The 13,650-nt window shown below is 45.2% G+C and overlaps 1 long non-coding RNA gene across 1 annotated transcript; it reads left to right on the forward strand.

The window, feature by feature from the left end:
- Positions 1–1,361: 1,361 nt before the first annotated feature.
- On the forward strand, positions 1,362–9,791 carry LOC127508999 (uncharacterized). The gene is made up of 4 exons (XR_007929083.1): positions 1,362–1,484; positions 9,142–9,234; positions 9,543–9,581; positions 9,675–9,791. It is a non-coding gene; the product is annotated as an uncharacterized LOC127508999 (long non-coding RNA).
- Positions 9,792–13,650: the final 3,859 nt, after the last annotated feature.

Below are 13,650 nucleotides of genomic sequence, written 5' to 3' on the forward strand. Positions count from 1 at the left end.
GTTTGGAGTTTTGTACTAAGAATTTTGAAAATATCTAGAAGTGTTAAAGGGAACTAATGTGAAATGTATGTTTTATTATAACTAGAAGTGTTAAATGGAAACTAATGCGATGGTCTCAAGCTTTAGCGATCAAAATGTGTTAAAATTTGCAGAATGTGTTGCAGCCTGCAAAAGGTGTTGCAAGGCAGGCTGCAGCTAAACTTTGTATCCTATGCAAAGATGGCAGACCATGGCGTGCACGCATGTAGCCTGGCAGGTGCTGCGTGTTGTCTGTGCTGCTTGTCTAAACCATTTAAGCCCAAATTTTCACTACATCACTGGATTATAGTTCCATACATTGTGGCGCTGTTGTTGCTGTCTGTGCAACATCGCTTTAATAAAGAAAACACCTGTACTTGTTTAACTCCCACAGGTAATACATAATATAATGTATAGTAAATTCTGTATTAAACCTAACTCAATATGAATCTTCAGTAATGAAAATCTTATATAATATATAACGTTACTGGTCTTTTGAGCTGGGCCTTTTTGGACAATCTCCGGCTCAATCCGTAATCACCCCCTATCATTCAGTATTCTATGTTAGTCTACTAATACAGTTCACTTGAAGGAGTGAATGAAAACGAGTGATTGAATTTGGACAGCCGTTGAGTGTAACTTACATCGGTTATACACTCGTTATTGCTGTGCATCGTGAGAATGAGTGCACTCAATACCTTTCATTATGGTTTCGACACCACTAAAAATTGTGATTATATTACATAGATGCAAACTCCTCACCGTTCAGCATGGTAAACCGAGAGATACAACAAAGTTAGCATAACATACGCACATAAAAATATTGCATTACTTAGGTAATGTAGGGTTGCAATACTCACCAGCAAAGTACACAATTCTGGCGATGAACTGAGATGTCTGGCTCCTCCCAGTGGGCCAGTTGACGATCACTTCCTTCGAGAAGTCCCATTCTTTGTTATTCAATGTTTCTACGTCAATGTATTTGTCATCAATGTAACTAGAAAGACCTATTTCAACTGTGTTTCAAATAAATCAATAAATCAAATAAACAGAAATGCATCATTTTCACAAATTAGTTCGCGGTTGGCAGTTGAGAAAGGCTGTGGCGTAAACGTTCAAAGCCCAAAAGTGCGCCAAAGCCTAAGAGATCCACCAATCAGAGAAGTCGCCGTTACTATGGAAACGAGAATTAGCGCAAGCCCTTTTGTGATGAGTTGCTGCCAACTAGCAGAGGTAGGTGATAATTGCAATAATAACGATAATCATGAAAATAACATAGCTGTAGAATTAAAGATTTATTTATTTATTTACTTATTTAACTTAATGCAAACTTTACATACAGATTCAAGAAAAACAAAAATGGAGCCTCCCAAAAAGAGGGGACGGTACAAAAAATATCTTGAAGATTCAGCTACCTGTCCCCAGACAGACAAGACAACTGGAATGTTAAACAAGGATTAACATGGGTAAGTGGTATGTATGTATGTATGCATGTGAAAATTGTGTGAATTTTACATTTTTATAAACATGTAGGCCTAGGCTATATAAAAATATTATAAATTGAGGCAAATAACATATTCCCCCCCAAAACTGCACAAAACATTAATAACATGACTGATATTACAAGCTTGAAAATAAATAAATAAATGACAAAATCATGATTATGTTACAAAATCATGTTAGCTACATGTGAAGGTCCCATTAGGAACATAAATAAAAACCTAATTTTCTTGACAGCTATTTAAATATAAATTACTTTTCTTTTAAACATAATTTTATATAATGTTTAATTGTATTTGTTTTTATTGAAAACGTCTCGGTTACAAAGGTAACCCTCGTTCCCTGAAGGAGGGAACGGAGACGTACGTCGGACAGACCGACGAATAGGAATCTCGCTAGAGAGGCCAATCTAGTGTAACTACAACGAGCCAATGCACATTGGCATGCAATCATATGCATCAGCTGCTCGCCTCGCAGCGCAGGTATATAATGAGCAGCAGGTGCGTTGCATCTTCAGGTTTTCGCTGAGGAGCCGAACCGGATAGGTGGCAGCATCAGCGGGATACAGCGACTGTGGTGACGGGACGTACGTCTCCGTTCCCTCCTTCAGGGAACGAGGGTTACCTTTGTAACCGAGACGTTCCCATTCAGTCGGTCACGTTCGACGTACGTCGGACAGACCGACGAATAGGAATCCCTACCAAAGCGCCACAGGAGCTGCCCCCTTCCAGCGCTCTGTTGTAAGCCACCTGAACCCCCTTGCCTACGGACGGTGGGACAGGGCTAACACAGAGAGTGTAGATCACTGCTGTTCCCCAAAACCCACTCAGTGAGACTATTGGATAACGCTGGGAAAGCGTACCCTTCCGCTGGGAAAGGAACGCTGCGGAAACCACATCCTTCCCCGAAGGAGTTATGTGGAGAAGTACATATGGACTAACCCGTAGGCTGTACTACATATGGAAGAACTGGGGTAACTCCAACTCGATGAGAGGTGGGTTCTCCCAGAGGGAAAGACACGGGCTTCGTTTAGGAGCAACCGTGGAACTAGACATATGGGATCCCAGTAGGGTCACACGTATGGAACCCAGCCTAAACCCGGTTCTCAAGGATACAACGGAGTAAAGGCCTAGCGCCAGACGCTCCGCCACGTCGGCTGCCAAAGGGATATCGAAGGACTCTCTGGAGAAAAAGCGCATGTAAGCGCAGCAAGCCGACACTAAGCCGGGGCCTCTCCGTGCCTCTGACCTGAGGTGAGAACACAGGAGGAGACCGGCTCGACACGAAGGCTATAGAATCTAGCGAACGTGTTAGGTGTCGCCCAGCCCGCAGCTCTACAGATGTCTGTTAGCGAGGCGCCACGAGCCAGCGCCCAGGAAGATGCGACACCTCTCGTGGAGTGCGCATGCTACCTGAGCGGGCAGGGCACGCCCTGAGCTTAGTAAGCCAGGGCGATGGCATCCACTATCCAGTGGGCCATCCTCTGCTTGGAGACAGCCTTTCCCTTCTGCTGGCCTCCGTAACAGACAAAGAGCTGGTCTGAGGTCCTGAAGCTTTGAGTTCTGTCTATGTACAGTCGCAAGGTGCGAACTGGACAGAGCAAAGCCAGGGCTGGGTCTGCCTCCTCCGGGGGCAGCGCTTGCAGGCTCACTACCTGGTCCCTGAAGGGAGTGGTAGGAACCTTGGGCACATAGCCAGGCCGGGGTCTCAGTACCACATGGCCGTCACCCGGCCCGAACTCTAGGCACGATTCGTCGACCGAAAAAGACTGCAGGTCCCCTACCCTCTTGATGGAGGCCAATGCAACCAGCAGCAAAGTCTTCATAGACAGAATCTTTAAGTCTGCTGATTGCAAGGGCTCAAAGGGAGCAATCTGAAGTGCTCTCAGCACCAGAGCAAGGTCCCAAGAGGGTATGGAGGGAGGACGAGGAGAATTCAACCGCCTACGCTCCAACCCCTGCTGCAAGAAGGAAAGCACGACACCGATCGAGCATCTTCGGGGGTCCTCTCGACGAGAAGAACACCACTCGACGAACAGGTTCCACTTCAAGGCGTAAGCCCGTCTCGTAGACGGTGCACGTGCTGAAGTGATGGTGTTAAGTACCTCGGGGGGTAAGTCAGACAGTGCCCCGTCTCTGAGAAAGAAGGTCCTTCCTCAGAGGAATGGGCCAGGGAGGGGCTGTCGCGAGGAGTAAGAGTTCTGGGAACCAGGTCCGGTTGGGCCAATAGGGCGCAACTAGCAGGACCTGCTCCTCGTGCTCCCTGACTTTGCACAGGGTCTGTGCAAGTAGGCTCACTGGGGGAAAAGCATATTTGCGAAGGCCCCGGGGCCAGCTGTGTGCCAGTGCATCTGTTCCGAGTGTTCCCTCGTACAGGGAGTAAAACAACTGGCAATGGGAGGTTTCTGGTGAGGCAAACAGATCTACCTGAGCCTCTCCAAACTCTCTCCAAATCAGCTGGACCACCTGGGGGTGGAGTCGCCACTCTCCTGGCAGCGCAGTTCGTGATAGCTCGTCGGCCACACGGTTGAGCACACCGGGAACATGAATGGCACGAAGCGACCTCAGATGCTTCTGACTCCAGAGGAGGAGATGGCGGGCGAGTTGCGACATGCGACGGGAGCGTAGACCACCTTGACGTTTGATGTACGCAACGGTCGCAGTGTTGTCCGTACGGACCAGTACATGCTTGCCCCGTAGCGGCCCTTTGAGGCGACTCAGAGCAAGGCGTACCGCTAGCAACTTGAGGCAATTGATGTGCCAATGCAGATGGGGGCCCGTCCACACCCCTGACACTGCATGCCCGTTGTACGTGGCACCCCAGCCTGTGGCAGAGGCATCTGTGAATACCACAGCATGCCGGGACAGCTGCTCTAGGGGCACTCCAGCCCGAACAAACAAGGGGTCCGACCACGGGCTGAAGGCTTGGCGGCACTCCTGAGTGATTGCCACCCGGAACGTGCCGCGTTGCCACGCCCATCTCAGGACCCGGCTGTGGAGCCAGTGTTGAAGCGGTCTCATATGAAGCAGACCGAGCGGGGTTACTGCCGCTGCGGCTGCCATATGCCCCAGGAGCCTCTGAAAAAATTTCAGTGGAACCGCTGTCCTGCCGTAACGTATTCAGGCAGTTCAACACCGACTGAGCACGTTCCTTTGTGAGGCGTGCTATCTGTTCGACTGAATCCAACTCCATACCGAGAAAAGAGATCCTCTGCACCGGGGCGAGTTTGCTCTTTTCCCAGTTGACCTGAAGACCCAACTGGCTGAGGTGTCTGAGCACCAAATCCCTGTGTTCGCACAACTGATCCCGGGACTGTGCCAGAATGAGCCAGTCGTTGAGATAGGGCTCCCTCCACGACCTTCGTGAAGACCCAGGGAGACAGGACCAGCCCGAAGGGTAGGACTCTGTACTGATATGCTCGACCTTCGAACGAAAAATGCAGGAATGGCCTGTGTCGCGGAAGAATCGAAACATGAAAGTATGCGTCCTTCAGGTCGATCGCTGCAAACCAATCCTGGGGACGGATGCACTCGAAAATGCGTTTCTGCGTGAGCATTTTGAACGGTAGCTTGTGAAGGCTCCGATTCAAAACTCGCAGATCCAGGACCGGTCATAACCCACCGCTTTTCTTGGGTACAATGAAGTAGGGACTGTAGAAGCCTGACCTCATATCGGCTGGAGGGACCGGCTCTATCGCGTCCTTCGCCAGTAGGACAGCGATCTCCGCACGCAAGACATGGGCATCTACATCTTTCACTGTAGTGAAGAGGACGCCCCTGAACTTGGGGGGACGCCGGGCGAACTGAATCGCATAGCCGAGCCTGATGGTCCGAATGAGCCAGCGAGACGGACTGGGGAGCACTAACCAGGCACTCAGAGACCGTACAAGCGGGACCAAAGGGACCGCAGGCGTACCCGCAGTGAGGCAGCGAAGTGGAACCCAGGGACGCGGCCCGGGGAGCTCTCTTTGCGAGGCGGCCCGAAGCGGCGTCACAGTGTGGTGTGCAACACTTACCTGGTTCCACGGATAGACAGAGGGAGCAGTCAAGGCTTTGGTTGCCCGCTGCTCGCTGCTGTCCGCTGGCGACAGAAGAGGGGGATGAGAGTGGTGAGGTTCTTGCCCTCCCACTGCTCTCCGAGCACTCTTCGGACCCGGAGATGAAGGAAACTGCTCTTTTATCGACAATTTGGGTACCGCTGGCTGTTGGGCCAGCGGCGGAACAAAAACAAAAGGAAACACAAGATTCTCCACCCGGCCCTCCTCCGGGGGAAGGAGTGGTGCGGTCACCATCTCCCGAAGAGCAGTCCCCTCCATTTCTGGGTCGCCCGTCCTCGGGCCTCTTGGACTTGGCCTTGCTGCCCTTCTTCTTGGGGGCGGGCTGGACGGGCTGGGCACCCTGACCACGACCGGCTCCACGGCGCCGCTTGGATGAAGGCTGCTGCTGGGCCGCCCGTGGGAGGGCGCCCTCGGCGACGAGCAGCATGAGGAGCCGCGGGCGGTGGAGGTGCAGCAGCTGACCGCCTCGGCAGGATATGACTGATCACCTCAGACTGCTTCTGTACAGCCGAGAACTGCTAGGCAAAGTTCTCGACCGCGTCACCGAAGAGGCCGGTCTGGGACACGGGGGAATTAAGGAACCTGACTTTGTCGGTATCCCTCATGTCCGCAAGACACAGCCAGAGATGGCGCTCCTGGACCACTAACGTGGACATTGCATGACCCACTGACTGCGCCATGACCTTCGTCGCACGAAGCGCGAGGTCCGTCGCGGCACGAAGCTCCTGAAGAACTTGTGGATCATGACCACCCTCGTGCAGGTCCTTCAGTGCCTTGGCCTGATGGACCTTGTAGCGAATCAGTACAGGTATTTAATTAATTTATGGGTGAAATATATGAATATAATAAATCATAAAGCTTTATGATTAATTATAATACATATACCGACCCGAGAGGGAATTATACATATATTGTGAATTAATTACAACGAATTATAATCAATCACATATATGATTAGTTCTGGTTTGATAATAATTTAGAGAAACTATTAGTTTGTCCAGCAAACCGTTAGCTCCTCATAGCCGATTATAAAAGGAAGGTTTTTCTCTGGCCACGAGAAAGACTTCCTATTCTAGCATCAATGCGTAAAGCAAGGATACTGGATCGAAACGTTAAAGTGACCTGGGTTTGTTGCATGAGCAAAAAGGACAATCGAGCATGAATATAATGTATTTAATATATATGAAACTACGGATACAGAGACTATACTACTAAACATACACAAACAATACACATATATAGAAAGCGAAAGTAAAGTCAAGAAAACAGAGGTGATCAAAGGAATGGAAACTTACTAACAGTTAAAACCTTTGAGAGCCAGCAAGGAAACTCAGCTTACACATCGAGCTTAAAACGCTTTGGAAAGAATGGTTCTATACTTGCATAGGTTCAGGTGCTGTGGTCGTTTCGTGTTTCTGCAGGAGTTTCGGTGCGTGCGGCTGAAGCGATTGGTCCTTTTCCGAGAAGGTGTTCTTCGGCGGGATTTTCAAACAAGGGTTTAACTTAAGAGTAAGATAACCGGAAAAGAAAGAAAAAGAGTCCGTCTCCTAGGCGATGAAGAGTGAAGACTTAGGGCGACGGATGAAGAGGGTTTGACAAAGAAACTTGTTGCCAAAAGATGGTCGTCCCGAAGAGAGGGGGCGCGTGATGGAAGCGCGGTCGCCGAGACGTCCGGGAGAGACGTGTGTTAAGTGGCGAGAGACAATCGAGAGACAATGAGAGATGCGTGTCATTGTGTTTTAAGGACAACAGGCCAGAACGCCTCCTGGGATACATCAGCCAATGATGAGGGTGCGATTTTGGCGGGCAAACTCTTTCTTTGTCTCCATTTATGACCTAATTTACATGGTTTATGAAGTGTCCGATCTGAGTACATTTTCTTCAAAGTACCATTAAAAATAGAAGAATGCATTTTACAGTCATGTGACATACATTTTCAATTAGAGCATAACGAAAGCTTTACAATGAGACCAAACTTGTCAGATGGCAAAGACATAAAAGGTGAGATACAGTTTATACTTGAGTTTTATCGTTTAGAAGAAAACTAATACAACTAGAGTCATAGCTAAGCTTATATACTAGAGATAAATACATGCACCTTTAAATACAGCGACGGGTACATATTGGCACAGTCATATTTGGAGGATAAATGTACATTCACAATCTCCATGCGTGTTTGTGAGTGTCTGTATGTGTGTGTGTATTGGGGTTGTGGCCAGTGTCTGTGACCATATGTCCTTTAGTCCCACCAGGGTGACTCTTTGAAGTCTCTGGAGCTGGTGAGAATGTGTTCTGTTTTTCTTTACTGGGGTAACAAAGGTGCCAATGGGGCAATTGGTCCCGGACTTGCCGGAGCCGATTCGTGATTTACATGCACAGTTCAGGAGGCTAAAAGCATTCTGAAATGTCCAAAGTTGATTGACTAGCCGGATCTATCCAGACGCTACAACCTGCAGCAACGCCATAGCGTGCAAGGCAGAGGCGGCTTCCCCACAGGCCTGATAAGCCTTGCCAGTAAGATCCGACGAGTACTTACAGGCCCGGGAAGGGAGAGACGGCTCCCCCCGCCAGGTGGAGTTAGTTAATAATCTGGGGTGGTCCACCACGCTCCCCCGGCAGCTCTACTGGCTGCGGAGTGCTGAAGGGATGAGGGTTCCTAGGGGGTTGGTTCCCTGAAGGAAGCGCGCTCACCGTGATCCTCAGATCACCAGCACCGCTGCCCAAAGCAACCCTCTGAGGAGGATTGGAACGAGGCAACGGCACCGGGACTCCGCCCCTTTGCAGGAACTGGAGTCTAGATCGCAACTCCAAGATATGGTCATCTTCCCACAATGGGTACATGACTCATCCACAGTGTGGCTTAAGCCCAGGCACGCGATACAGCGTTGGTGACCATCCCGCGGTGACAGGTAACGACCGCATCCAGAAACACACAAGTAGAACGACATCTTTAAAAAGATGCGAATCTACTTGTGTAAGCTCTTTTAGGGACTAACTCTTCAAGTCGCTTCAACTCTTTCAGCCTGTCGTGTGCACTCTCTCCTTAAAACCGACCTCTACCAGCTGTCAAAACAGCTCTTTAGCGCCCTAAGCGCACCGTTTTACCAGCCGTGAGAACGGCTTTCTCACAATATATTGCTCTTCGGCAAACAAAACAAAGGAAGGAGGGACCAGCCCCGCTACAGTGCTGTCCGCCTGCACCAACAAAAGATAAGTCGAAGAAAAGGCTCGTTTTTCTTACACACACTCCGTAGACAACCATACAGTTTGACTCCGAAGCGAAAAGCTGAAGATGCAACGCACCTGCTGCTCATTATATACCCACGCTGTGAGGCGAGCAGCTGATGCATATGATTGCATGCCAATGTGCATTGGCTCGTTGTAGTTACACTCGAAGTAGATTGGCCTCTCTAGCGAGATTCCTATTCGTCGGTCTGTCCGACGTACGTCGAACGTGACCGACTGAATGGGAACTACTTTAATGAGAAACCAAGAAAATAGGTTTTTGAATTTGCGGTCCCTGGGTTGGCTGAAAACTCCTGGACTAAATATTGTCTGTTTGATAGGGTTCTGGAAATAAGGATGATTTGATGGAAGAAAATGAAGTAAGGCGAGGGAATCTGGAATGTGACAGCTGCAATGAAGGCTTTTATAATGAGGTACATCAACCAAATGTCTACAAGTTATGTTTATATCCCGGCTTTTATCTCTTATTTGCAGGCAAGTATATGGTACTTAAAATCAAATTAAAGACAATTAAATGATAAAAATTAGATGTCTCACATGGAGAGTTTAACCAGTGTCTAAGCATGATAATGCAATCATACATTTCTTTAAAAGTGTACCTCTTCTTCTAGCCTAATTCATAAAGCATTTTAATCACCAATAATAATCACATTTTCTTTCATGTTTTTTTTTTTAACTAACAAATTATTAACCATTTCTTTCTTTCTTCATTTTCACAAAGAATAGGGAAGAGGAAGAGACTGGAGATGGCTCAACTGAGGTAACAAAACAAAATAACATTGTTTAGTATACAGTATGTTTTGCCAGGTTATATGTCATTACTGTATTGTTAAATTAAATATATCAATTTCAGGATGACTATGAGGCTGCGGAGCTGATTGTGGAAGACATGGAAATGGCATTTGAGAGGGAACTATGAGGTATATTTAAGTTGAGAGAGGGGGTGCTATCAGAAAAAAAGTGTAAAAAGTGTACCTTTAGTTTGTCACTAGGGCTGTTTATTGACAATAAATGTAAATATTTATCTAAAAACCTGCATGTGTATGTGGTATACTTATTTTGTTTATACTTATACTTATTTTATACTTATTCTTTTCTCTGCTTACTGTTCAGAAATTTAAATAATATATTCACTTTACCAAAATAAAAATAAAAATCCCTGTGTCCAAATGAAGTTATTTGGTAAATAAAAGCATAAACTTCTATTAATATAATCAATAATAAATAACAATATCTGTAATAAAATAGATATATGTACATAAATAATGTATATTAACTTTTTATAATATCACATGGTGTAACTTTTTATTTTAGAACAAATACTGTTTGTTTGTTTGTTTGTTTGTTTGTTTAAAAAAAATGAGTCATGAAAACCATTTTTTATTGATTTTTCACATCATGGATTATAAAAAGTTTTCTTCTTATCAAGAAAGTATTATTTTACCATACCTTACTTGTTACTTAAAATCTATCTGCTGTCTAGAGTTATTGGTATGTTATAATGTGAATTTATGATATCATAGACAGGGCTCTGAACCGGTTCAAGGAACGAAAACGAAAACCATAAACAAACGAAATTTTGACCGGAACGTAACCAGAAACGGAAACGAAATCAAATTTAATAGTTCTGAACAGAAACGCTAATTTGAAATGGCCATTAACCGGTTAATAACATTATTTTATCGTTCCGTTTAATATTTTGATTTTAATAAATAAATTAAAATAAAAAAATAAGTTGATTTTAAATTTAATGGCATCAACACATCTCAAAAAGTTGGGACAAGGCCATGTTTACCACTGTGTGGCATCCCCTCTTCTTTTTATAACAGTCTGCAAACATCTGGGGACTGAGGAGACAAGTTGCTCAAGTTTAAGAATAGGAATGTTGTCCCATTCTTGTCTAATACAGGCTTCTAGTTGCTCAACTGTCTTAGGTCTTCTTTGTCGCATCTTCCTCTTTATGATGCGCCAAATGTTTTCTATGGGTGAAAGATCTGGACTGCAGGCTGGCCATTTCAGTACCCGGATCCTTCTTCTACGCAGCCATGATGTTGTAATTGATGCAGTATGTGGTCTGACATTGCCATGTTGGAAAATGCAAGGTCTTCCCTGAAAGAGACGACGTCTGGATGGGAGCATGTGTTGTTCTAGAACTTGGATATACCTTTCAGCATTGATGGTGCCTTTCCAGATGTGTAAGCTGCCCATGCCACACACACTCATGCAACCCCATACCATCAGAGATGCAGGCTTCTGAACTGAGTGCTGATAACAACTTGGGTTGTCCTTGTCCTCTTTAGTCCGGATGACATGGCGTCCCAGTTTTCCAAAAGAACTTCAAATTTTGATTCGTCTGACCACAGAACAGTTTTCCACTTTGCCACAGTCCATTTTAAATGAGCCTTGGCCCAGAGAAAACGCCTGCGCTTCTGGATCATGTTTAGATATGGCTTCTTTTTTGACCTATAGAGTTTTAGCCGGCAACGGCGAATGGCACGGTGGATTGTGTTCGCCGACAATGTTTTCTGGAAGTATTCCTGAGCCCATGTTGTGATATCCATTAGAGTAGCATTCCTGTATGTGATGCAGTGCCGCCTAAGGGCCCGAAGATCACGGGCATCCAGTATGGTTTTCCGGCCTTGACCCTTACGCACAGAGATTGTTCCAGATTCTCTGAATCTTTGGATGATATTATGCACTGTAGATGATGATAACTTCAAACTCTTTGCAATTTTTCTCTGAGAAACTCCTTTCTGATATTGCTCCACTATTTTTCGCCGCAGCATTGGGGGAATTGGTGATCTTGCCCATCTTGCCCATCTTGACTTCTGAGAGACACTGCCACTCTGAGAGGCTCTTTTTATACCCAGTCATGTTGCCAGTTGACCTAATAAATTGCAAATTGGTCCTCCAGCTGTTCCTTATATGTACATTTAACTTTTCCGGCCTCTTATTGCTACCTGTCCCAACTTTTTTGAAATGTGTAGCTTTCATGAAATCCAAAATGAGCCACTATTTGGCATGACATTTCAAAATGTCTCACTTTCAACATCTGATATGTTATCTATATTCTATTGTGAATAAAACATAAGTTTATGAGATTTGTAAATTATTGCATTCCTTTTTTATTCACAATTTGTACAGTGTCCCAACTTTTTTGGAATCGGGTTTGTATTTAAGTAGATTACAATTAGTGCAGCAATTAATGTTCAATAGAGTAAAGGTTTATAGATTCCAATCCGAAGAGCCAAATATTTTGGCCAGAAAAATATTTTTCATTTGTAATATTTTTCAATTCCTAACTGATTACTTAAGTTTTGCATTTGAATGAATATTTAGACATGATCAATCACGTTTTTTTTTAATATGTTAAATTCACAAAATGAACAACTCGCATCCTACTGTCTTTATGATAAGCACAAACCAGTGAGTATTAATGAATGCAAGTAAATACTGAATTTAACCCAAGAGAACTTAAAAGTGCTAAGAAAACAACTGAAAGAAACAATGTTGCCATTGATTTGTTATAGTATGTTTTGGAACACAACTGCCTGCCCATACTTAAACACAAGAAATAAATTTTATAATGGGTCACTACGAATACCGCATTAACAGTCGCGTAGATAAACTTTTGCATGATGCCAAAAGCACGCCGGTAGGTGTCAGTCTAAGTAGGCTAAAGTGTGTATTGGTCAGTCCAAGATAAACAAAAACTTACGAAGGAAGATTCACGGATGGGGTGTTTGTCATTGTCAAGTCAAGTCAAGTCAAGTCACCTTTATTTATATAGCGCTTTTTACAATGTAGATTGTGTCAAAGCAGCTTTACATTGATAACTGGTACAATATTTGGCTGCACAGCAGCTCTTAAAAGAATAGTGTCAATGCAGGCAGATCAAAGCACTGTTGAATATCAAATGTCAAGTCAAATGTCAAGTGTCCCCAACTAAGCAAGCCAAAGGCGACAGCGGCAAGGAACCCAAACTCCATCAGGTGACATCAGGTGGCAGACAAGTGGCAAATAGGTGTTTAAATGGAGAAAAAAACCTTGGGAGAAACCAGGCTTAGTCGGGGGGCCAGTTCTCCTCTGGCCAACAGTGCTTTGTTACGATTCAGGTAGCTATCATAAGTCCGACAGGATCGCAACATTCAAAGTATTTATTCCAGTTCCATCCAATTGAGGATCGTATTCATCATGGCGGTATGGAAGGTTGTTGAGGAACTGTGTCTATGATCTAGTTGACTCAATCTCTGCTGATACTTCAGGGCTGAGTTGTGGTCGTGTCAAGGGGCAGGTCCTTGGTCTCACCTGGATACGGCCCGGATCCGGTTGACTACGGTGAACCTTGGGATAACCAGAAAGACTAATATTAGCGTAGATGCCATTCTTCTTCTGATGTAATGAGTACATCAGGCGTTATAGGAAGTGTTCCCGGTTCCGGCTGACCTAATTTATGCAGCCTAATAATCCTTTAACAGATTTGAAAATATAAATTGGTAATGTGTTATGTGTATGCCAGGTTAAAGAAATGCGTTTTTAGTCTAGATTTAAACTGACAGAGTGTGTCTGCTTCCCGAACAATGCTAGGAAGATTGTTCTAGAGTTTAGGTGCCAAATAGGAGAAGGATCTACCACCTGCAGTTGATTTTGATATTCTAGGTATTATCAGCTGGCCTGAATTCTGAGATCGCAATAGACGTGAAGGACTATAATGAATTAGGAGCTCGCTCAGGTACTGGGGAGCTAAACCATTTAGTGCTTTGTAAGTAATTAGCAAGATTTTAAAATCTATACGATGTTTAACAGGAAGCCAATGCAGTGTTGACAGA

Source organism: Ctenopharyngodon idella, chromosome 3 (genome assembly GCF_019924925.1).
Source record: "Ctenopharyngodon idella isolate HZGC_01 chromosome 3, HZGC01, whole genome shotgun sequence".
Taxonomy (NCBI): Eukaryota; Metazoa; Chordata; class Actinopteri; order Cypriniformes; family Xenocyprididae; genus Ctenopharyngodon; species Ctenopharyngodon idella.